The sequence below is a fragment of the Cupressus sempervirens genome, chromosome 4, assembly GCF_028749045.1.
Source record: "Cupressus sempervirens isolate cs-2001-9-10 chromosome 4, ASM2874904v1, whole genome shotgun sequence".
Classification (NCBI taxonomy): Eukaryota; Viridiplantae; Streptophyta; class Pinopsida; order Cupressales; family Cupressaceae; genus Cupressus; species Cupressus sempervirens.
The window spans coordinates 285,900,837-285,927,132 of record NC_143121.1 but is presented as its reverse complement, the minus strand read 5'-3'; the positions used below and the strand labels follow the sequence as shown (position 1 = coordinate 285,927,132).

Below are 26,296 nucleotides of genomic sequence, written 5' to 3'. Positions count from 1 at the left end.
GGATGTGTACGTCTATTTAACTTTTATGCACGATTAAATTATAAAATTTTATTGTTAAGTTTTATTTTTGAATTCATTAAAGTTTAAATTTAATTTTTCTATATTTTCAATTTAACGAACTTTCAGGTGTCAATAGAAAAAACATGCATGGTTGCAAGAGGATAGAAAAGACATGTTCTTTACATTCAGTCATGAGTACAGATAATTGCAATTGGACATTGAAGACAAGAGAATACTCATGTTTTTATGACAGTTGCATTGATGAAAACTATGAACAATGCATCAATCAGACACATGGATATACAGGTGCATGGATTTCGGTACCACTTGATGTTACCGATAAATTTGATAAAGAAGATGAAAATTTTGATGATATTCCATTGATTTCTGATGATTATAATCATATCTCTGGATTGGTAAAAGTGGGTGAGTATCATAAAAATTAATCTCAATTTTTTATTTAATTATCAATTTCAACTGTCTTATATATATTGTACACATGCATTCATGTATACTTGTTATGTAAGAGATGTCTTTGCAGTAATTGTTGAGCCTAGAAATCATGAATGTGTCAGTTATTATTTATTGTGATGTACTGCAGAGAGGACAAAGTTATATGACCCTGAAGAAAGTGATGGAATGTTGTTCCCCATTGGTAAATTATACATATACATATGTACATGCACATATATATTTAAATAAATAAATATATATTAGGTAACTTCATATCTGTCAAATTTTAAAACACTTAAATTTGTTGTACAGGTTCTGTTGTAATAGAGGGGACATATTTGAAGCAAGAGAAAATAGTCCAATATGGAATACACTTTTTTGATTATCAACTTGACAACAAAATTTTATAATATAGCCACCTGTTCGTTGCTACAGGGCTTTGTCTACATCCAGTCAAACTTAAGCATGCACATCGCAAGTGGAGACTAGATAGTGAAGATCATGAAAAAATATTGCATGTTATAAGTGTACATCATGGTTGATTAGACCTTTGAGATTTATTTTATAATAATCTAAATATCAACTTTGGTGAAATGTGTTTTCAATTACATACTATGGTGAAATTGTGAATATCAACTTTGGTGAAATTGTGTTTTTAATCTGAATATCTAAGTTTCAGTTATCATTAGTTTATTTTTAAACCTGTAATATTAATTGTACTATGGATGAATTTAATAATTTACCAACTCGATATAAATAGGCTAGAAGTTAGTTCTAACTTACACAATTTCATTATCTATGTTACAATTCTTAAATATCAACTTCTTTTCAAACTATTGAATTTCATCTTGAATTAAATGTGTTTAGATTAATTGTATAATCATAAGTTCTTTATTTTCATTAATTTATTAAAAATTTATATAATTTAATAATTTAAATTAATTGTACCATGGATGAATTTAATAATACTTCACCTTAAAAAGTTCCAAGGAAATTCAAGTAGTTGCAAACAATAAATATGGTGATTTTGTATCATTGTAAAATAAAACGCATACTTTCTAAGCCCACGAAGGTCCTCCAAAAGTTATAATTAAAAACCATCTGTTAAAGAAGATCAGAAACATTATTATTATGATAAACTTCCACGACAAACCACTTTAGAGTCGGTTCAAAAAAAATTCTTTGGGCGACTAAAAATTGAACTCTCGTTAAAAAAAAAGTATTTTATGATTGTAAACCTTTATAAAATTAATTTGAAAATTCTTAGTTAGGGTATGTAATCCTTTGATTTGACAATTTAAAATCAGTAGAGAACATTCTGTTCTGGTTAAAATCAATTTTCTATTTTTCAGGTAGTTTATTAACATTGAGTTATTTACAAAAAAAATGAGCCTACACATTGATCAGAAAAAATTACTAGCTGAGGCTTTTGAGTGCATTATTTCTCTCACTTCCATCACAATGCGAGGAAACTCATAATTTAAAACAGATACATCACAACTTAAATGTATTCCAAATTGATGAAGAGCAACTTCTACTCTACCAATACTAGAAAATAGAGAAAGTACTCTGATGCCATCAGGATATAATGCTTTCAAGACTGATAAATGATATGCAACTGTATCTGTTTGGAATGAATTACCTAAACAACACAAGCGATCAGTTAGACAAGAAGTTCTATGAGTGTGATCTCTATCAAATTTTAATATAAGCTCTATCTCATGGAGCTCTAGAGGGACGAGGTCACCTAGCCCCACCCATACCAAATTCCATTCTTCACACTTTTGAAGTATATATTTTTGTGCACTATCTTGCAGTTGCCCTCGTGCATTCTGAATCATAACTCTCAGTTGATCAATAAGGATAGTGCCACATCGTCTTGAGTCTATGGAATTTTTTTTGTCGTCTAATCCCATGAAGGCCAATACTTTTTTATTTGCGAAAGTGCTTCCTGAATAGTCATGGGGGGAGAGGTTCTGCTTGAAATCACCAATAGGTTTCCCAGGAACTCCAAAACCAATTAGTTCATTGGGACACAAATTAGGGATTGCATCACATAATTCAAACATTGCTTGCTTGTCTTGCATAGTACCCTCTATGTATTTTTTATACTTCAACACTTTCATTATCTATGTTACAATTTCGAACTTACATAATTTCATTATCTATGTTACAATTCTTAAATATCAACTTTTTTTCAAACTATTGAATTTCATCTTGAATTAAATATATTTTTAATTGTATGATCATAAGTTCTTAATTATAAAATTTAGTTTATTAAAAAATTATATAATTTAATAATTTAAATTAATTGTACCATGGATGAATTTAATAATTTAAATTCAATTATCAACTTGTACACATATACACGTCTCAAGAATAAACATCTACAAATCTAATATATCTCTATGTATCTGAAATTCAAACTATAAATCTCGAATAAATATACGTATGTAGAAAAATATAAAAAGTCATATATACGTACATGTGATGGTATCTAACACTTAAATACTCAATAATCAAATAAAAAGTGAAAGTACATGGATGTCATCAAGGAAATGAAATACACATGTGTACATGTAAACTGGACCTCCAATATATATGTATCAAAAAATATATAAATCTGATCTACTACTAGAAGGACCCCTCAAGATGCATACAAACAGAATGACCCGCTGATCGAGTCTCCTATACATCCTCTCGTCGAGGCGCATCAACCTAGCCCTGCAAATATATATACATATATACATACATGTGTTAGAGTTCTATCTTTAAAACATATATATACATACGTGCATCATGTACATATACATTCAAATTAAATACAAATTTGCATATATATAGATATATATCTAGTTTTCAAAATATTTAAATAACTTTAAACAAACTATTTAAAACTCAAGTACCTGAGCACTACCAGGTGCCTCAATCGAATCATCTCTCTCATGTATATTATGCCCTAAACCAATAGTATGTGTAACCATGTGCTCAGCAACCTGTGCCTACATGATTTATTACGAGTTAAAGATTAAATTAAATATCTGCATATATATCTGAACTAAATTTTTCAATAAATGAACATATTTTTTAATTTCATATATATTTAAAATTAAAAATAAATTATATATGTACCTGGGTCTCCGAAGGTGGAGGATGATCAGCAAACTCCATCCTATCATCTACTGATGCACCTGAGCCTGAAACTCCATGTCCAACTGCTAGTAAATCTGAGTGAAGTGGACTGTGTAATTGGCTGAGTACATTTGGTGTAGAATTAGTGCTACCAGGTCCGAATAACAGGTCCATGTATGATGAAAGACCTAGGGTCGAACTAGTATCAATCTTAGATAGGCCTCACAACTGCTCACCAAAATAATCAAGGCCCTCAGCTATGATGTGGACATCTCCAACTCGTATGCTCGAGTCATTTGTAGAGTGTCGTGAGTCTGGTGCCAAATGTTGTGAGCTACGCACAGGTGTATCATCTGTCACTGGTGTGGCAGCCTGTGTCTATGGAACTGTGTCAGGGCTCTGATGTTGTCTAACAAAATCCATCACCGCGTGTACTGGAATCCTCTGTGTATCAGAAATATAGCTAATAAAGTGCAACATATCCTCCAAAAAATATAGTGACATATCCATATGTGTCTGCTATCCTGAAAGACCACGAATATCGCCTAGAAGTGGTAGCCGAACAGCTCTATATGCATCATCAGAGGAGGCACCTGAAGTGCTACTAGATGCCTATGAAGATGGTCAACCAAGTGGACAATGACGTCGACTATGAAGATAATGACTAATAGAATCCGATGTGATACTAGCTACCGCAGATGCAATGTGCCCAATAGTGTCAATTGCTTCCCTTTGGGAAGCAATGACAACTCTATCTACAATAGGCACATGTGTAGGAATCACAGGAGGCATCCTCAATCCAACAAACTGTCTAAGATCTGTAGGTGGCAGACGATCTACACTGCGGTACTGGTCACGATCTACCACCCGACCATGCCCCTGTCCATAATAATCAGGAATATCCAAGTAGTTGACATTGAGCCCTATATGAAACTCAGCGTACAACTGCTATGCAAAATAAAGGGGTATTTGGTCATTATTAGGATAATGACCATATGTAGCTAAAAATTGTGGATAGATCATGCTAGCAATAATAGGGTCTCTGCATCGTGTGACTTTGTAGCCTCTCACCCTACCCTATGTCCCCTCATAAGCTGGAAATAACTCTCTCTAGATGATGTCTTTGGGGGATACCCTCTTGACGTCATCAAATGATGCATCTCTTGAAACCTCAGCCCTAAGCTCCCTAGATATGGAAGCTAATATGGCAGGAGTAAATGAATGGTGACCTCTAAACCTAGTTGTCAAATCCTATAAACTCCTACATATCGTAGTACATATGTCTCTATAAAAACCATCATCAGAGTTCAATATAGATTGCTACAATCTAGCAACCTCATGCTCTAAAAATGCAAATAATACATCAATATCGATGCGTGGAGGTGGTGCAGCAGGACCTCCAGCAGGAGCTACAGGTGCAGCCTAACCTGGAATATGAGCCACACCAGGAGCTAGAACATGAGCTGCACAACGAGCCCTACGTCGAGGTACATGAGGAGCCCCACCAGAAGCTGTAGCACGAGCCCCACCATGAGTTGCACGAGGAGCCATATCGAGATCTGCATCAGGTGTCGCAATAGGAACCGCATCAACCTATGTCATAGTAGGAGCTGCAGTAGGAACTACATCAGATGTCGCACCAGAAGCTGCATCAAGCATATCGTGTGAAGCCATATTTGTAGAAATGTATGAAGAGCTAAATCGTCTATTGTACATACTTTTTTATTTTTAACATTAAAAATTATACACATGTAATTAAACATACATCACACATCATGGACCTAGATAATCTATAACACATTCAGACCTAGATTAATTTGTATATAAGTATAAGATAACTTTAAAGTTGAGAGTTTGGTTATGGTTAGAGTTAATTTTTTATTCTAAGATTTTATTATATTTTGGAGGGCATTATTAGAGAATTCAATTAAAGGGTACCTAATAAATTATTTATATTACTCTTAAATGATAATGTTTCGAGGTTTGAAATTCTTGATTGATATTATTAGCAGAGTGAGTCATTGGACTCATAGGTGGCTCTCATCTACTAGGAGGGTTACCCTGCTCAAGATTGTGATTCAGGCTCTTCCTATTTACAGGTGTTTAGTGCAAACACCTCCCGTGGGAGTTTTGAAAGATTTTGATGCTTTTTCACGACAATTCCTTTGGTCAGGCAATCTCCAATCCTCTAAATGGAGCTTAGTCAACTGGGACACGGTTTGTTTGCCTAAGTTTGTTGGGGGTCTAGGCCTTAAATGTATGGCTCTCGGTGTCAAAGCTCTTGCTGCAAAGTTATACTAGAGATGGTGCAAGAATCAAGATCGGGATTGGGCCAAGATTTTGACCCATAAGTATTTCTTAGGAGTGGAGGTCTAGGATATTCCTAGACTTGAGCTTAATGGTAAGGGGTCCTTTATTTGGGACACCCTTAAAAGGGGTGCTCCTCTTATCAAGGATGGCCTTTTCTGGATCTGTAATGAGGGGTCAAGTGTGTTATTCTGGCAGGACTCTTGGGATGGCCACCTTCCTATTCTCTCTAATTTTCCCCACCTTTTGCCTCTATTTTAGGTTTTTCCTTCTACGGGTTGGACCATGGTAGCTCACTTCAAGACTGTTCGGAGGTGTGGATTGATGGAGGTGGCTAGTTGGAAGGATCCACAAATTTGGCCCACAGGGGGCTCCTCAGAGATTCGAGCTGAACTGGCGCATCTTCTCTCTGCTAGGCTTTACAGCTCTTCTAAAGACAAACACATCCTAGCTTGGGGTCTTTGCCCAAAAGGTAAGTTCAGTGTGGCCCAGGGATATGCACGGTTGGATAGCCAATGTAATGTAGTTCAGGTGGTTCCCTAGTGGAGGAAGGTCTGGAATAAATTTTCTTGGCCGAAATGTAATTTTTTTCTATGGTTGGTTGTGCAAAATAAGTGTCTTACTTGGGATAATCTCCAGCGAAGAGGGTTTAAGGGACCCTCTTTCTGTCCCCTATGTATGTTGGATGGGGAAGATGTTTCTCATGTTTTCTTCTTATGTCCTCTTTCTAGAAAGATCTAGCATAAGTGGTGGGAGGTGTGGTGCCATAGCCGTATTCATGCTAAATCTCTTATTAAATTTTGGGACAGCCTTGGTAGACCCCCTACGAAAACTTAATTCCTTCAGGTGGCCTGGGCTATTGGACCTTCTTTCATTCTGTGGAATCTTTGGTTGGAGCATAACTGTCATATCTTCTATAATTCCAACTTGGGAGCCACTAAACTATGGCAGTTGATCCTAACTAGGCTTCAAGAGACTATCTCTGCTAAATGTGATATGTCAGAGCTGATCCTAGTGATTCTCATATTATTAGGAATTTAGGATTAGTGGATAAAGGATTTGGAACTAGTAGTAGTAAGAGATCTCAGCCACGAAAGAGGAAGGTTTGTAGAGTAGGGAGATGGAGTCTTCCTCCTGATGCAGTCCTAAACATTGACACTGATGGCTCCTCCCGTGAGAATCCTCGACTGGCTGGAGTGGGGGGTATTGGGAGAGATGCATATGCCAATGTTATTTTCATATTCTCTATTGGGAAAGGAGTTCAATCCAATAACGTGATGGAGGCTTTGGCCATTAAGGTGGCTATGGAGCGGGCTTGTTCTCTTGGTTGGAGGAGAATGGTGTGTGAGTCTGACTCTCAGATTGTTGTGATATGATAAATAACTAGAGAGTGGATAAATCTAGCTGGCAAATTGCCTCTATTGTTAGAGAGATTCTCCACTTGAGTAGCTTTGTGGATGGGATCTCTTTCTGTCAAATTCCTAGGGAATGGAATGGAGTGGCTGATGTCTTGGCAAAATGGGCATCAGAGAAAGGTGCTGGTTGGGATATTTCTGTTAGGGATGATATTCCTGCTGATCTTGCTGGGACTTTCAAGCAATTAGTGGAAAAGGACAGAATGTAATTGGTTTTGGGTTGGTGTTTTGGTTGGTTGGGTCTGAGGCCTTCTGTAATTTGGTTTTATTTGAATAAATTTTTACCCATTTTTAAAAAAAAAATAATAATGTTTTGAGATTTAGGTTTCAAGTTGGGTTACATATATATCATTTAAAACAAGGGTCATACTTCATGTATGTGCATGTATCTCAAATGTAATTTTTAAAAATTTAGGATTACGGTCAACTTGTTTTAATTTTATGTAAGTTAGGCTTCAATTAGGTTTTCAAATAGGGTTTTAGTGTAATTAGGCTCAATTTTAGGGTAAGATTTAAGACCTTATGACACTGTCAAGGTTTACATGAACTTACATAATTTCTAGCATTAAATTTAAGGGTTAATATTAAAGTCCATGGTTAAGAATTTAGGATAAGGGAACTTAGCATATTAAGTTTATGATTTGGTTCGAGATTATTATTTAGGGTATTTATTATCATTTATAATATTGGGTTTAGAAATTAAATTTTAAGGTCAAGGTTAGGGTTTGGATAATGGTTAGGGTTAGGGTTTGGTTAGGTTAGGGTTAGGGTTTGGATGTACATGTATGTTATATTCATACAGGTAGAAATGCAAATTAATCTACATTCTTATATATGTATAATTTAGGATCTCCCCTTAAGACATGTCATTGAATTATATAGTTAATTATATACTTCTAATTATTAAGACATTAAAAATAATAACATATGTACATTTAAACATGAATATTGAAAACATATGTATGTACATCTATATCTACCACATGAACATATTTACATGTACATTTATGAAATAAAATATACATTTTAATCTACATTCTTATGTATAATTTAGGATCTCCCCTTAAGACATGTGTTATTAAATATAGTTAATTACACTTAGTTATAAGATAAATTAAGATCAATAGTTAACATACACACAAATTATACATATAAAAATGTGAATTTATTAAAAATATGTACATACATTTACTTTTAACCATGAACAAATATACATGTACATCTATGTTCAAAATAAAAAATTATACATTTTAATCTATATTTTTACATGTACAATTCAGGATCTAGACCCCTAAGATATGTCATTTAATTAAACTTCTAAGATTAAGAAATTAAAGTGAATTTGACATATTTACATTTAACATTAACACACACACACACACACACACACACACACACACACACACACACACACACACACATATTTTAATTTGACTTCTAAAATTTTGTAATGTTTTTCTAATTTTTTTAAAAATATTTTTTCTAATGTTTTTCTAAATTTATTTTCAAAATATTTGAAAACTATAAATTTTCTAATATTTTTTTAAATTTTTTTCTAAAATTTATATTATTATAAATTTTCTATTATTTTTCTTTTTTTTTCTAAAGTTTTTTTTTTAAATTTATATTAAATTATAAATTTTCTAATGTTTTTGTAATGTTTTTTCTAAGTTTATTTTCTAAATTTAACATTAATTTCTAAATTTTCTAATGTTTTTGCAATTTTTTAAAAAAAATTGTTATCTAAATTTTATATAAAATTATAAACTTTCTAAGATTTTTTTAAATTTTTTTTAAAATTTTTTTTTAATATTTTTTAAAAAATTTATATTGAATTATAAATTCTCTAATATTTTTGTAATTTTTTTTCTAAATTTGTTTTCTAAATTTTGTAATTATTTTGCAATATTTTTTTCTAAATTTTCTAATTTTTTTTAATGTTTTTTCTAAATTTTCAATTTTTTAAAAATATTTTAAATTTTTTTTCTAATTTTTAACAATTTGTTTTCTAAATTTTATATTAAATTATAAATTTTCTAATGTTTTTGTAATATTTTTTTATGAATTTTTTGTAAATTTTATATTAAATTATAAATTCTCTAATGTTTTCGTAATTTTTTTTAAAATTTGTTTTCTAATGTTTTTCCTAAATTTTATATTGCATATTGTTTACTAATTTTTCTAATGTTTTCTAATGTTTTCTAATGTTTTCTACATAATATTTTTTTGTTTTCTAAATTAATATAAATAAACAATAAAAATATTAAATTAACATTTAGATATGTTTTATAAACTATTGAAAACGTAAATAACATTCAAATATGTTTTAAAAACACAAAAAGAATGCATTGAAAACATTAAAATCTTTTTTGATAATATAAAAAAAATACTTAAAAAATGTTGAAAACATTAAATCAATATTATTTTGACATACCCGATAATGAAAATGAGAACAAAAATGAGAAGACGATGTCGACGGAAGTTGCTCAAGTCACACGTTCGCCCGAATGCTCAATGAACAGTGCTCGACATAAAAATGAATTTGGAAAAGTGAAGAAGACGTTTTAAGCCGTTGAAAATTTTGTCAATATATGTTCACGCAAACATGTGCTGCATACTTGTTTGCATGAACATGGCACGATATGTTTGTGCGAACACTCGGCAAAAACATGTTCACACGAACATGTCTAGGGTGTTCGTGCGAACGTATGAGAAATGGAGATGTGAAAATTTGTCATTTTTTTGAAATTTCTTCCTCCCACAAAAGTGGTACCTAGTATTGTGGGTTCACCCGATTATGATTTAAAATTTGAAACTTTTGATCCTATAAACATTATTTTACAACCTAGCAGTACATCAGAGTTGGGACCATTCATCAATGGAATAGAAATGTACAGGAAATTGGACCTAAAGACAACCACATACCCTGGAGATGGTAACTTTCTGCTTAAATTGTTCTAAGTGTTGAATATTTTTTGTGGATATATAAATTACAAATATTGTATGCGCTTAATGTTTGGACAAATTGTGGAAATTCAGTGGTTGCAATCAGAAAAATAGCCGAGGCAATGAATGTTCCAGATGACTGGACAGGAGGAGATCCATGCTTGCTAGCTGGTTATTCATCAACAGGGATTACCTACAGCCAAGATGATCCGCCACGAGTCATTATCATATAAACTATTGGACAGCTTAAACATCACACACTAAAGCTTCATTCTTAGTTAAATAGTCAAAGTTGACTTATTTTTCCAAGCTTATTTTTTACCTTAGTCTATGTTTTTGCCTTACTCTGTGATGTTTAAGAGTAGCCATAAACCAAATATTTTAACAATTCATTAGAACATATATCTTAGGCCACTAATGTGTATGATTGGAAGCTTTTTGTTTCCTTTTGCAGAGATCTAACATGTATGAATTTGGAAGGCAAAATATCTTCAAATATAGCAGACTTAACAGCACTAGAACAACTGGTAAGACTTTGGATGACTTAAACATCACAAAATAAGCTTCATTCCAACACTAAAAATGTTAAATTGTCAAAGTTGAATTTTTTTTTCAAACTTAATTTTCTCCTCAATGTATAATGTTTAAAGATGGCAGTAAGACTTCACATAACCATGTACTAACTTAACACTAGTGCATTTCACCCTAAATCGCGACCAAAAATTGCGACCAAGTTTTTTAAATGGATTGGTTGGTCGTGTTATAAAGCAATTTTTTGTTTTTGTTTTAATAACATGCCTGTGTTGGTTGCAATTGTGACAAATTAATTTTTTCAGAATTGCGACACACACGGTAGCATAAAACAAACAAAAAAGGGCAAAAATGTAATTCACATTTCATTTGGCGAAGCTACAAGTCCGATCTCCATCGACATTGGTGCGAGGGAAGCTGCGAGGCCGGTCTCCATCAACATTGGCGCGAGGGAAGCAAAAAAGTCCGATCTCCATCGAAAAGGGCACAAGGGCACGTCTGCTATAGATCATTGACCAGTGCATTTGATTGTAGAACATTGTAATAAAACTTTGTTGCGACTTATTGCTATGATTGTAGACTTCCATTTGTGCTTTCTTGAATGTCATCACCCTTTTGTTTTAGTTCTTGTTCTTGTCACCTCCTTCATGCTCCGATCACATGGTATTTTAAAGTTTTTTTTGGGGTTTTTTTTTCCACTTTTTATGATATGCAGTGTATCATATCATTATATTCTTCACTCATATTATGCCACTTTCCACGAACTTCCTATTTGGATTATGTTCATGATCTCAACTATTAGGGGAAACTTTGCACACTCTGTCTTCTCTCGACTATGTAGGGTTCTAGAATTTTGAATGCTTTTGATCTCCATAGGGCTTGAAAAGCCTTATCTTTATTAGGTCTTCTTCCTTTGAAATGGATGTCATCTGAATTGACACTGAGTTTCTTATCAAATGCAATTGGCTACTTTGCATAATTCACACTAATAGAAACAACAACACCAACTACTTGTTACTCTGCAAGGAAAAAGTGAGCATCTTCTGCACCCCTTTCACAACTTTCATGCAATCTTTTGTGTCTGTCACAAAGTGCACTCCACATTTAATGATTCATCTTGATAGAAGTCCTCTCCTTGGAAAATAAAAAGCTTTTTCATTCTTGAATAGGGCTTGACTACTATTCTATTTATCCCAAGAATGCCATGTAAAACTCTCTGCCATATACTAACATATTCAGGTTGTATTGTGTTTTTTAATGGACACTTTTAATGGATTTCTACTAAGCCACTACTTTAAGAATATGCTCTCTTTCACCAAGATTACTTTCTAGGACAGCTACTAAACTTTTTATGTCAATATTTCAGTTAGAAATATGCTTTCTTGTTCAGCAACACAAAATCTGCCTTGTCTTCATAATTTTGTAAAGTTCTATGATGCTCATCTTGCAAAATCAACCTTGACATTTTTAAAAATTCATTGAAACATAGTGCATATTCCTTGTTTCTTGTATCATATTTCATTATTCCACAAAGTTTTGCTCATGATCAAATCATACAATTACATAGCCTGATAGTTCCTTAAATCAAATTAGCATACATATAGAAAAAATGCACAGAGATGGCAGGTTGTGAAAGCAATCATATAGGGCTACAACGTGGGCAGCCTGTATTAATCCTTGAAACCTACCATGTGTATGAGGGCTTGGCACTACTGATAGTTGGCTAAACACACAGAGCACATTCTTTAATTCAGACACTGCTTGATGAACCTCATCAACAGTACATTTTTGCTTTTGAAGTGTTGAAGTTGAAAACTTATGCATGGCAAAACCAACATCAAAGTGTAACATGTAATTTGAGGGTGCCAAATGTACTGCTCTTAATAATGTTCTTTTACAATCTTGCCACTGTTCTACTTCATAATGTGATTGAGCTAAATATAATAAAATTTGGGTGTCAGTGCCAAAATAGAATTTCCTGAAACAATTTTGATACATTTTCACTGCAAGCCCAAATTGTTCTTGTGCAAAGTAAACATGTGCTAGATTTACCCACACATCAGACATCTGAAAAAAGATGTTTCCTGCTGCAGCTTCTTGAACCTGTGTGAAAAATTCCTTTGCAATATCAAAATGACCCCTTTCGGCTAGCACAATGTCTGCCCCATTTGCACCATAGACATTTCCAGGTCTCTGAGCCAACACTTTACAATATAGTTCCCTAGCCTTATCAAGATGTATCCCCTCCACATTTGGATCCTTCTTCTCATTGCATGAAGCTGCAAAATAATTCCAGCTTCCAAGAGAAATTTTAGCGTAAGAATCCTTACCATTTGATACATTTTGTGCAGTTTTAATTGTTTCTTTTGCTTTAAGCTAGTCATCTGTTTTTAGTTCCAGGTTGCCAAGCATGGTAATCGCATTTACTGAGGTTTTATCCACCTTAAGTGCCTCCCCAATCAATTCTAGGCTTATTTGGATCTTATTTCGAGCCTGGGCCATGGCTGCAAGTCGTAGATATGCATCCACATAATCAGGAAACTTGAACAATACTAGCCTGTACAAAAGATTTGCTTTTTCAGTGTCATGTAGCTGTTCAAACAGCCTAGCAAGATTAAATAGTATGGTATATGAAATATTTTACATATTCAACAATGGATGATCTATATTCCAAGAGATCTTTTGTAGTCAAAATAGAAGTTTGAAAATTGTTGAAAATCTAGTATAAGTTTATGTTGAAAATGGTTCTAATCTTTTAAATTGAATTCAACAAATAAAATTATTTGAGAAGATGTTTTCTAGTCAATATAGAAGTTTGAAACATAGAAAATGTTTTTTTTTTTTTATATGTTTCACAGAAAGATTTTGAAGTCAACAAAAGGAAAATTAAGTGATGAAATTTTGTTCCTCTTATGTTCAATGATATAGTTCTATTATCTTTTATTTTTTTATTGAATATATATCTTAAAATTATTTTAAATAAATCTTATGTTCAAATTTATTCAATATTTGATTTATTTTTCAAAAATAAGAAATTGTAACCCACTTGAAGATTTTTGTGACATAAGACTTCTAAATGATCCATGAGAATTTAACTTATATCTTGAAAATATTCCAAATTGATTTGATTTACATTATTACATATATACATATATGTTTCTAGAGATATTTAGTTTATTTAAATATGTTGTTGCTTCCGATCTATCTACTATATAGGTAAAATACTAAAGGTTCACCACACAAAGAGTCTTTTTGATGAAATGATGTATTCACCAAATAAGAAGTATTACCAATGTAGGGTGGAATGAATTATTTATTATATCATCCCCAAAATACCTCAATAGGAGACAAGAGGTAGTTGAATCATGAGCTTTCCATTGAGTTCAAAGATATTTTTAGAAAAAAAATATGTATTTTTGGAGAATGGTTAACACTATAAAAGACAAGTTATCTAAATAGATTATTGAATTTTTTTTTAGAAAATATCAACTAGGACAAGATTATAAATCAAGGATAACAACATGATTTGGTATCCTATTTCCAAGATAAAATAGGCTACAAAGAAAGAAAAGTGGTTCACTCATAATATTCTAAAATGCTAATTTGGGTATAAATTGTGTCTTGTTGTCTTTATGGGCTTCATTTGCCAGGTCATTAGCTAAAAAAATAGGAATATATAAAGGTCAATTAAATAGGGATAATCATTTATAGTTTTTGTATGAACACATTTAGACTATTTTAAATTAAATATATTGATTTTCCTTTGCATTGAGTTGCTATAATAATTTTGTTTGCTTCAAATCCATATAGTAGATTAAATAAAATGTCTCATTATTTCTATATTCACCACTACTTATAGGTGAAAAAAGAACATTCAAGCATTCAAGGACTATTGTGATAATTTTTATGCAAGCTCACAATGTCCAATAGACTTTCAAACAACCAGAATGCTTCATCCCATGTATGAAAGTTTTCATTTATAAAATAGTTATTCTATGGTATATGAAATATTTTATATATTCAACAATGAACGATCTATCGTTCTCTTGTAACATTTAGCAAATAGTTTGAATACTTGACTTTCTATAATATTTTGTTACTTGTATGCACATTTTTGGGGAGCCAAATGACAAAGATGAGCTTGAAATATTTGAATACATTCCTTTTCATACGAGTGATTATGAATATATGTCAAGATAGATTGAAATATACATATATATTTTTATCACACACTTATGTAGTGCATACATTTAGATATGTGTAGTTACTTTTAAACATGTTAATCTAGTGTAACTTATAAAATGTCTAATATAAGTCTAGGTTGAAAAAGGTTATAATTTTTTAATGGAATTTGTCAAATAAAGTTATTTCAGAATATGTTTTTTAGTCAACATAGAAGTTTGAAACATATAAAATGTTAGTTATTATTTTAATTGCTTCATAGAAAGATCATGAAGTCAACAAAAGGAAAATTAGGTGATAAAATTTTGTCCCTGAGTAGGGCCACAATAATGGTTCCCACTTTCCATAATGAAGAAATCAGATGGGAAGTGGGGAAGCTAAATTTTAGGGGCTTCAAATGAAGTTGAATCTTTGAATGAAGGTACCAAGGGGCTTCACTCGAAGCCTCCATGTTGATATTCGTGTGGGGGCTTTGAATGAATCTTAGGGCTTCATTCGAATCTGACATGCAGACCTCGTTCATACTCCTAATAACCGATCAGAAAAGCTTTTAAATCCAACATTTTTTCTTTTTTGTCCCATGGTTTCATGTATGAGTTGGTGCACTAGGGCACTAAGAGGGAAGTCAGTAACATCATACCTTGCATCAGCATCTCCGTCTATGATGCAGGAGCACCTATTCATTGGATTTCTCATGGATAAATCCATATTTAAAATTATATTTAAATAGTATTTAAAAAGAAACTCAATTTAAATAGTGTTGTCACTTTATCCCACGGCAACTCAAGTGAAACACCTTCTTCTTCTAGTCGATGGAAGAATTCCATATCCTTTAAACACACAGGAAAAACTTCAGAATTGATACTGGGGCTTTTATTGATGAATTCAACCCAAACACCATTTCCTAATGCCTCCATGAAAGTTTTTTGAGCCAACTCTAGTTCATCATGCTCAAAATGAAGAACCCCAATGTTGTTTAACAATTCAATGGGTACATCTTCTCTGCTCTTCTTCAGAAGAGACTTTGTTGTGTTAAGAGAATCTAAGGCTGCACTAGGGTCTGATGATATCAATAACTCACCCATCTTAATAAAGAAATGAGCATCACATAGATCTATGTGAGTTGTCTTTCTTAAAATTTCCAAAGCCTTCTCTCGCTGCCCTTGTTGAGCATATATATGGCCTACAACTTTCAAGCTCTCATAGTTCTCAGGGTGAACCTCTAGAACCTTTTCAAAATTTGAGAGAGAACTCTTAAGATCTCCCAATTTCATTTAACCTATCCCAACCCAAAGTATGGAAACAAAAAATTCTATGGCTTCTAGCTTTCCTTGACTAATGCCATGTAGTAGCGGCCATCAATTTCATAATCACCTTTGCTATGATAAGATCGTGCAAGATTATAATATGAATGAGATTTCATGAGAAGTCTCCTGCATCATATGCACAGGTAAATATGCCAAAAAATATATTAGAAATTGAATACTTGAGAAATAATTTATTTGATAATAATGTGCATGACATTGCAATGCAGCCTGTTAATCCTGACACAAATCATACGCAGCATCATGAAGCCCTTGATGTGCATCGTACTGTTGATGGAGGTGCTCATTTTTTATTTAAAACTAATTATGTAATTATTAATACAATATAACATCATTGAACTTGGTGTAATCTTTTTGTGTTGAGGATATAGAATCATGTCGTGCTAAATGAGTGCTAGAGGATGTTCAGACTGATCAGCAAGTAGATCGTGTGGCACATTCAGGTAAAGAAAATCTATGTTTTGTTCTTTTAAATTAATTTTTTGATTTATAGTTCTTTTACTTAAATAAAAAATCGTAATTCACTAATATAAAATGGTGGGAGTTTAACCTCATGAAGTGCTTGTTATTGCAGTGGACCCCCCTTTGGTGCAGCAGCCTCATGATGTTCCTGAATGGATGAGGAGGAGACATGTGTTAGAACTAGTAGAGGAGTGGGATCCTGACGAGGACATTGATATTCCTCTTAGAAATTATATGAAAAAAAGAAATGGCAAGAAAGCAAAGAAGACATGATGATTCATGAATGACTTACTCTTGAATATTGTTAATGAATATTGTGTTAATGAATTATTCATGAATGACTTACTCTTGAATGTTGCGTGTTAATGAATTTTGTGTTAATGAATTATTCGTGAATGTCGTGTGTTTATGAATTTTATGTGTTAATGAATGTTATCATGTGATTATAATGATTGAATGTTATATTTCAAAAATGGATGAATTTAATGTTATTAAACGTTAATGGGGATGATGAGGACATTGATATTCCTCTTAGAAATTTTATGAAAAAAAGAAACGGCAAGAAAGAAAAAAAGATATGATTATTCATGAATGACTTACTCTTGAATATTGTTAATGAATATTGTGTTAATGAATATTATTCATTAATGTTGGGTGTTAATGAATATTGTGTTAATGAATTATTCATGAATGACTTACTCTTGAATGATGTGTGTTAATGAATTATTCATGAATGTTGTGTGTTTATGAATTTTATGTGTTAATGAATGTTATCATGTGATTATAATGATTGAATGTTCTATTTCAAAAATGGATGAATTGAATGTTATTAAATGTTAATGGGGAATTTAGAGTGGTGTGAGGGAGTGGGAGGGTAGGGGCCAAATGAGCTTCCACCTTCACGTGGTTGGCCCTGTTAAGTAGAGAATATTTAACTATTCTCAAAACCAACTGAAGCTCAAACTTTAAAGATAAGCTTATAGTTAATAGTGACAACTGATTAGCAAGTTGAAATGAAGTTCTTCGTTACAAGTACCTTTTTAGTTTTTAAAGCACGGTATCATGTTATAATATTGTATAGTTTTTTTCTCTTAAGTTAAAGTATTCTTTTACTATAACAACATAATTTATGACCATTTTAGTAACTATTCTAACATCGCTTTATGACAAATCCTGTTTTGGCAAAGATGGTGATACATGGTGTTGTCTATTCCTTGGGAGATTGGATTGCATAGGTAGATGTATCTCAACATCAACATGGAAAATGGTGTGAAATTGCACTTTCCTTAGTCAAATTCAATAGTTTAAGAATAGTCAAATTCAAAAATAAGAAATGATAATCCCTCCTCATTCAATTGAATTTTAATAGGAATGTTGAGAAAACAATAAAAATGTTGCTCCGTGAACAAAGTTGTTGTCTTGTAGGACATGACAAGAAATAAGGGGTGTACATAATAAAAAACATGAGAATTATTGTAGCAGGTCAGACAAACTCTTTGTGCATTCACAACATTCTTTTTGGATTTTTTCTTGAAACCCAAGTTATTTTTTTTCCCCTATTTTTACTTCCTTTGTTTAATCTTTACATTATATTGTAGAGCCCCTTCTTGGAGATGAAACTAGCATTCATAATGACAAGCTGGTTGTTGAAGACACTCTTAATGACTTGGATTTGGATGGTGGTTTTGTGACACCAGAAAGCAACACATTCGACCATGCTTTCAGGTGATTTTTTTTTTTCAATTTCCATGGCTACTTCATTTTGGATTAATCATAAATATCAAAAACATTATTCATATTGCACTATAATCTTTGATCCTTACAGAGATTATGAAAAGGAAAGTGAGAGGAAAAAAAGTGTTGAAGAGTTTTACAGAATTCAACACATTAACCAGACTTATGATTTCATACATTTTATAACTTTCATAAAAATATTTTTTCTCAAATAGATGTTTTGAAAGATTAGAACTATACACTCAATATTGGAAAAAGATTTTGAGATCTCTTGTTTGTCATAAAAAAGAACGAAAAATTGGGTCTTCTTTACTAACTTTTCCAATGCCTTAGGGCATTCAGTTAGAAACTTCAAAATTAGATTTTTAGAGACAACTCTTGAATTCAAATAGTAAAGCTTATATGATCAACATATTGAAAAGTATAAGATATTAAAATTTTTTCATCCTAAAATGTCTTATTACTCACTGCTAATATTTGGTAGCATCTTCTTATCTTCTTCATTTGTACAAATTCTTTCATTACACTCTGTTTTATTATAAATGATTATCTATGCTAGGATGATTTGGGTTATAGAGTTTTTAAAAATGTGATGTTTTTGGCAGGTTTGGCAAGATTTTTGTGTCGCATGTGTTTGGACAGCCCATAATTGTATCTTGTGATTTCAATTTCAGTTTGTATGTTCTGCAGAATGAGGATCGATTGTTTCAGAGCAACTATCCCAAGTCAGTAAATAGTATTATTGGCGATTTTTCTATGTTCATCACTGTGGGTGATGCACACAAGAGAATGCAATCTCTGGCAGTTAATATGATCAATACTACTAAGAAAAGTGCCAATTTTTTAGAAGATATTGAGTGGCATGCACTCTATGTCTTTGATCAATGGAACCATCAACAAGACATACTTTTCTCTAAGGAGGCTAAAAAGGTATGTTTTTTAGACTTCCAATTTGTGCTTTCCTTTAGAGGGGCCTTTTAGATGATGAGTTACCAAAGAATACTCACCCCAAATCTTTTTGTTTCTATGGTAAGCAAGATCCTACTAGGTTTTCTAGCTTATCAATACTGGTATAAACTTTCTCATGTCAATCATAGTTTATGCATATATTTGTTGTAATGTTGTTAGGCTGGAAGTAGTAATACTCTAATACATTTATATTTTTACTATATTATAATCTTGTTCTCTACTACAATCAGTTATGGTAATTGCAAGGATGTCTGGAGAGGGAGAGGGAGGGGGAGTGTAGTAATGGTAGGTTTGAACTACAGAGTCTGCTAATTGGTAAAATTACTTCCTCTCATTAATTGCTTTGAATTGAACTACATTGTATTATGTATATTATTATTATTTCATGGGGGAATCCCTTTGAAAGCCCGCGATGGCTGGTAAAGTCAAGGATTCTTGAAGGATAGCCTGTACCAAAAGTTAAATTGTGCAACCATAATTTTAGTAAGAGATTTTTTCATTGAAACAGATGCAATGTCTTTCACCTAAGTTCTCATACAAAAGGAGGAGGATTATAAAATAGATGCATCTTTAACTTAGTTCTCATGAAAGAGTTGGATTGTAACGTAAAGTAGTAGTAGAAAGTTTAAGCCTAATGTTCTAATAGGTGAACTCTATTGAAATAAAGAATATCATAACTTCTTATGCCATACAAGGAATAATATGCTCTTCACTATCTGCATTATAGTATGACATGAACTAGCTCTCTTAGTCCTCCCGAAAAGCTCTGGTTAATCTCTAAAATAACTAATCAAATTTTTATTAAGCCATTTATTAAAACATTTAAATTCAAAATAGTTCTCTAAGATCTAATGTCTTTTAACATTAAAAAAACTGCTTTTAAAGTTCATCTCTTGTTTCTAGTAGGGTCACCATGATCATTATCTGCCATGTCTCCTTTGTTTGTGAAACTATATTTAAGAACCCAATCTCACTGCAGGTAATGGATGGATAAGTCTTTAAAAAATTAAACAAAATATTCAGCTTGTAATGATCACTGATAAAATAATTTCTATGAAATATATATAGAGAGAGAGACAAATTGAAGTAGTGCATCTTATTTGGATATTCATTTTGTGGCTGGGAACACTTGGCTGGGAAGGCTTGTGGAATACAAAATTTTTTGTTTGTTTTACATGAAACAAAGTGAGTTGTCTTAATTATCAATTATTTAGGGTAATAGGGTAAAATGTGCATCAAGTCTTGTCAAAGAGGCATTGCCGACATAAGATATTTTGGTGTGAAGATAAGGGGAAACCAGCTATCTCCACATCACACAAAAGGATTATATTGAAATTTGTAACAGGCCACTACCAAAACAAACTCTGCACATCTTGGCAAGAGATTTCATGGAAATTTAGAAGTTTAGAATTGAAATTTGAAAACTGAATATTTTATGGAAGGATTCACATGACTAATAAGATGATAAAAAGAGAGCTTTTCTAGCAAGTTTATAGCTATACTAGAATTGCACATAATGGTTTATAACTACAATGGAGTCTTACATTTAATGCAAACTCATAGAGTAAATATTGTACAATCTTGTACAATGGAGCCTAGCATTAAAATCAGTCCAAGAAGAAAACAATAGGGAGCTATAGAAGTGCAGCTCTTGGGATTGATAGTAACCTTCACAACAGTGCTATCAATAAAGAACCAAGATAATCCAAGTTTATCATAGGAATCATTTGCAACATTTCAACTCTTAGAAACTACTGAAAAGACATATAAGCAAAATGTATTGTTCACACAAAATGGTGGCATAAGATGTATGCTGAATTGTGTACATAAAATAAAACTAATATTATGCCCAGATGTACACAATTTATTTTTATATAGTGGTCTATTAAAATACCACCTTCAAACCAATATTAGGGGTTTAATCAAAATAAAATTACAACTACTCATAGACTAGTCATTGATAGATGCCAGATAGATAAGAATCTATCAGAGGTATTTAATTTTGAAAAAGTAAAACTTACCTCATATTTGGTACTATGTAATAGGTTTTGTTGTAAAATGCGCACAGTTGATTCCATAAGCAAGTTTGCAGTTTCAACTATTTTAGAGTGTATGGATAACAATTTGTTGGTTTGAAATCGGCTTGACATATTTTACCTTTTATATATTGGTTGAAGTGCAACTGCTCATCTGACCATGCTAAATAAAACATTAACATGGTTAGATGTGCATCGAAATGTGCTGCCATGTTTTATATCACAATTTTAGACTCCAGAAAGGGGAGGTGACTTCTACCAGTCAAAACCATCGAAGATATGCCTCAGGCTCTATCATTCAAGACAGTTTGGAAAGATGAGATTGTTTGTAATTAGATATTAAGAATAATGAAGCATATTCTTCAAAGCATGTGACTAAATGTTTCATCAGCTTCACCAGTGAATGCCATAAAAATGGAGTAGAAAAGAAGGCATAGGCTGCCACTGATACTACCCATACTATTCTGTCATTGTAAAGAGGGAACGCCATGAAAAGTAGTGATCCAAACACTACAATCTAGACAGTAATAACAGCCAAAACAGGGATATGGAATTTGTTCATCATGACAAGAAGAAGGGACAAAGAACCCAGTAAGTAGATCCCCCACCCTATTAATGGATAAATTATTTTTGGAACAAGGACTAATGGAATCAAATAACTTGCAGCTATACAAAAATGAATTAATCTCTTTAGTAACACTGAATGCAGAGAGTAGCTCAGTACAGATTTCAGGCAGCAGAGATTGGATGAAGAGAGTTGTGTGTTGAAGCTTTTCCCACTAAATAGTGCTATTATGGTTGTTACCAGGTAGAACATCGACTATGCTACTTAAGGGGTATCTCCTCATCACAGTTGTCACATAAAGAAATTATTCATTAGGGCAACATGATTTTGGATATTTTCTGATGATGTTTGTGATTGTGGTGTTTCTTAGATGTTGAGCATGGCTGCAGTTGTGCAATTGGCATTTCAGAGTATTGGTGTGGTTTATGGGGACATAGGAACATCACCACTTTATGTGTATGCGAGTACTTTTCCTAATGGCATCAAACATCCTGATGACATTCTTGGGGCTTTGTCTTTGATCATATACTCTCTCACTCTTTTGCCCCTCATCAAATACGTCTTCATTGTATTGTGGGCCAATGATAATGGAGATGGTAAGATTATAACAGCTCTAGTTTCACTTTTTTTTTAGGTCAGAGTTTGATCTTTTTGATGTGAAAACATGTGTTCTAATTTTAAAGGGACAATTTCTTTTGTAGGTGGAACATTTTCTCTTTATTCTTTGATTTTCTGCCATGCAAATGTCAGCATGATACCCAATCACTAGGAAGAAGACAGGAAAATCTCCTCATATACACTTGAAGTTGCAGGTAGACAGCTCTATAGAGCCATTAGGATAAAGGAAGCTCTTGAACAAAGTAACTTTGCTAAGACATGTTTGTTAATACTAGCCCTTGTGGGCATGTGTATGGTTATAGGAGATGGCATCCTCACCCCTTGCATCTCTGGTACATATTATTATTTTTACATTATGTAATACTTTTTGTTGTTATTTTTCAATATATTGTATGCTTTTTATATCAATGTTTCAATAGTGTGATCTATTATCATATTTTAGAAATCAAATGATCTCGAAGTCTACTTAATTCATAATAAATCCCTTAGATTGTACAAAATTTGTTAACTTTTCCCTTTCATTTGTTTAAGTAGTTTCACTAACACTTAATTTTTTGATATATTTTAGTTCTTTCAGCAATGGAGGGAATCAAAAGGGTGGACAAGTCACTCAACCAAGGTGAGTTTTCAGCATTTTCTCACATTATAATATTTGAGATGGGTAGGAAGACTGGGTCATTTATTGAAATAGGAAGCACCCAACATATAAATTTGCTGTATAAAAGTTAATTGTATATTGGTGCATCCTAGATATTAGACAAATTGGATAACAATTTCTCATACCTTCCAAAAGTATCTGACTTTACACAAAAAACTAAAATAGAGTCCATTTCATTGGTCAAAGTGATTTGAAGAACAAAATTTGTGGGGTTGCAGGGGAGGAGGAAATGAAGCTAAAACACAATTCCTTAACAAAAGAAAACCAAAATAGAGTACATTTCATTCGTAGAAGTGAATTGAAAAAAAAAATTTGGTGGGTTGCAGGGGAAGAGAAAAATGAAGCTAAAACACAATTCCTTAACAAAAGAAGATCAATGATATGAATTTGTGCGAGAGTATGAATGGAAAATCAAAAAATTACTAACCCATTGATCTGATCAAGTGCTTTAAAGGTCATTGGTGCTCTTGAATATTTTACACATTATGAACAACACTAGAGTTCAAGAAAAATGACCGATTCACCAAGCTTTGGAATGGCCAAATCGGGGACTTCAATGCCTTAGCCTGAGTAAAGAAATAAATAAACAAGCTATGCTTAAGCTTTTACTATTTCAAACATAAATTACAATATAGACAATTAATGTTGTTCTCGTTGAGGTTTTTCCTAACTATTTCAATAGTATTCTACACATGTTGCTATCTTTATTTCACAATATCTCATTCATCGCTTTTAGGGGCAGTTGGTCTTATCTACATTTTATCTAATTCTTCCACGCCCTACATAGACAATATCTAGATTAATAGCAATTGTAAACCTGGCCTCCACCACATGAAAATATGATGAATACACTTCTTTTTTTATTAATCAAAATGAGTTTTTGATCAGGTGATGTTTGAATATAAAAATTATTTGACTATCTTAGAAAATAAACTTGACCTTACTTTAGGTTTAATAGGTACATTGAATTTAGAGGAATAATGCAGGATGATTTGTATGTGTACAAAGATTAAAAAATAGTCATTTAGAAGTTATCTTGGAGAATTACATATTGTTGTTCTAATAAAAGAATGATTACATAGAGGTGATGTTAGATAATTACTTTAGGTTGTTTCAACAATAGTTTCAATAGAGCCTCACAACTCTTTCAATTAGATTAGGTGAGCAAGGAGTGCAAGATTAATGAAACATTGGCTATCTCTTTCCATTATCAACATCTATGGATCTATATGTAATTAGTGGGCATACAAGTTATATTGGAGAATTACTTAATCTTGTTCCAATAAAAAAGTGATTACATAGATAAGATAAGATAAGATAAGATAATTTTATTAATGTCAACAAAAGACCACTATAGGTCTCAACAATAGTTCACTATAACTATTTCAAAAGTTTGTACAATACATATTTTTCTAATATTAGATAATTATTTTAGGTTGTCTCAACAATAGTTCACTATAAGTATCTTGAAGGTGTGTACAATACATATTTTTCTAATATTCAATACATTTTCTTCTAACAACTGTTATCAATACACTACATACACAAGCACAAATGTCTTTACTTGCCTAGTATCAATAAGGCCTCACACAAGGAGTGCAAGATTATTGAAACATGGACTAACCCCTTCCACTATCAACATCTATAGACCTATATGTAATTAGTGGGCTTAATCTTAAGGAACTCTATAGTTACACATGCTTTTATTGGAGTTGTATTCAAATTGGTGATCTCCCCCAAAAAAACCCAATACCTAATCTATCAACTTTTTGAATAATGCGTCCACTAAATGTACCATTTATTCTCATAAGAGATGAATTTTTATGAACGACTACTAATAAAACATGCATCAATAAAATTCTCTCAAAAACAACTAGTTATATTCTAATATTAAGATTATAATTTATAAGCATTTTAACCTTTAATATTAAATAGAATATATCTATTTATTTCTAAATTCTAATATTATAATTTTAAGAAAGGTAACCTTTGTTGCTTAATGCAGTTTACACTCAATCTAATACTGAAGCAGCTGGTAAGTTTAATGCCAGGGAGTCTGCAATCATCTCAAATTTTTAGCGATTTAATGACATTCATGAATGGGCTAGTTGCATTTCCTCTCAACATCCCTGGTACAAATTATACAAAATCTCTCAAGGTAATGTGCAAATGCTCTTTTTAGAGTGTTAAATGCATTAGGTCAAATCAATGTTTTTCAATTAGCAAGCTTGGTGTGGATTTAAATGCATTAAATTATCAATGTTTTTCAATTTGCAAGGTTAGTCAAGTGTTATAATGAATGTTCTTGTGAGATCTATTAGATTTCCACCATCCATGCTAATACTTTCAAATTTCTGGATTAGATTGTGATTAGAATGTTCTTGTTTCATGACAGTCAAGGTCTAGAATTCATGCTACTCTAAGAGTTATTATAAACCAAAGGAGAAATGGAAATTATGATGAGAGTGGAGATTTTCTAGATTCACTCATCAAAACTACAAATCTTTTGGATGAAGAGATATTGAATCTTATTATGGACCTTATCCTTGGTGGCTATGAAACGACATCTAACTTGATAGTATTAATTTTGAAGTTTCTAACTAAATGCCCTAAGGCATTGGAGCATTATTAAAGAAAACATCAAGGGATAATATTTGAATTGTGGATTGTTAGGAACCTGTGTGTTCCTTCTGTTTATTTTGTTAGAGTAGTGTTGTTGGACGCATATGCTTTGTAAGTCGTCCCGTGAGTATATTTTATTATCCCACATGCATAGGTAGTATTACTTTTCTAGATCATACCCAGTATATAAGAATAGGTTGAGGCCCTTGATGGGCACGGACGAATTTATTGTATTGAGCTTGCTCAAAGGAGGTTACCCCCTCGAAGTGGCCTGCGATCAGTAGATTCATTCTGAGTTCTGCTATCACTTTGTATTCTGTTATTTCGAGCATTCTCACGAT

General features: G+C 32.3%; 1 pseudogene; it reads left to right on the top strand.

Annotated features, from left to right (window-relative positions):
- Nucleotides 1-26,296, top strand: part of LOC149561122 (putative LRR receptor-like serine/threonine-protein kinase At1g67720) — a 56,941-nt pseudogene that overhangs the window by 16,779 nt on the left and 13,866 nt on the right.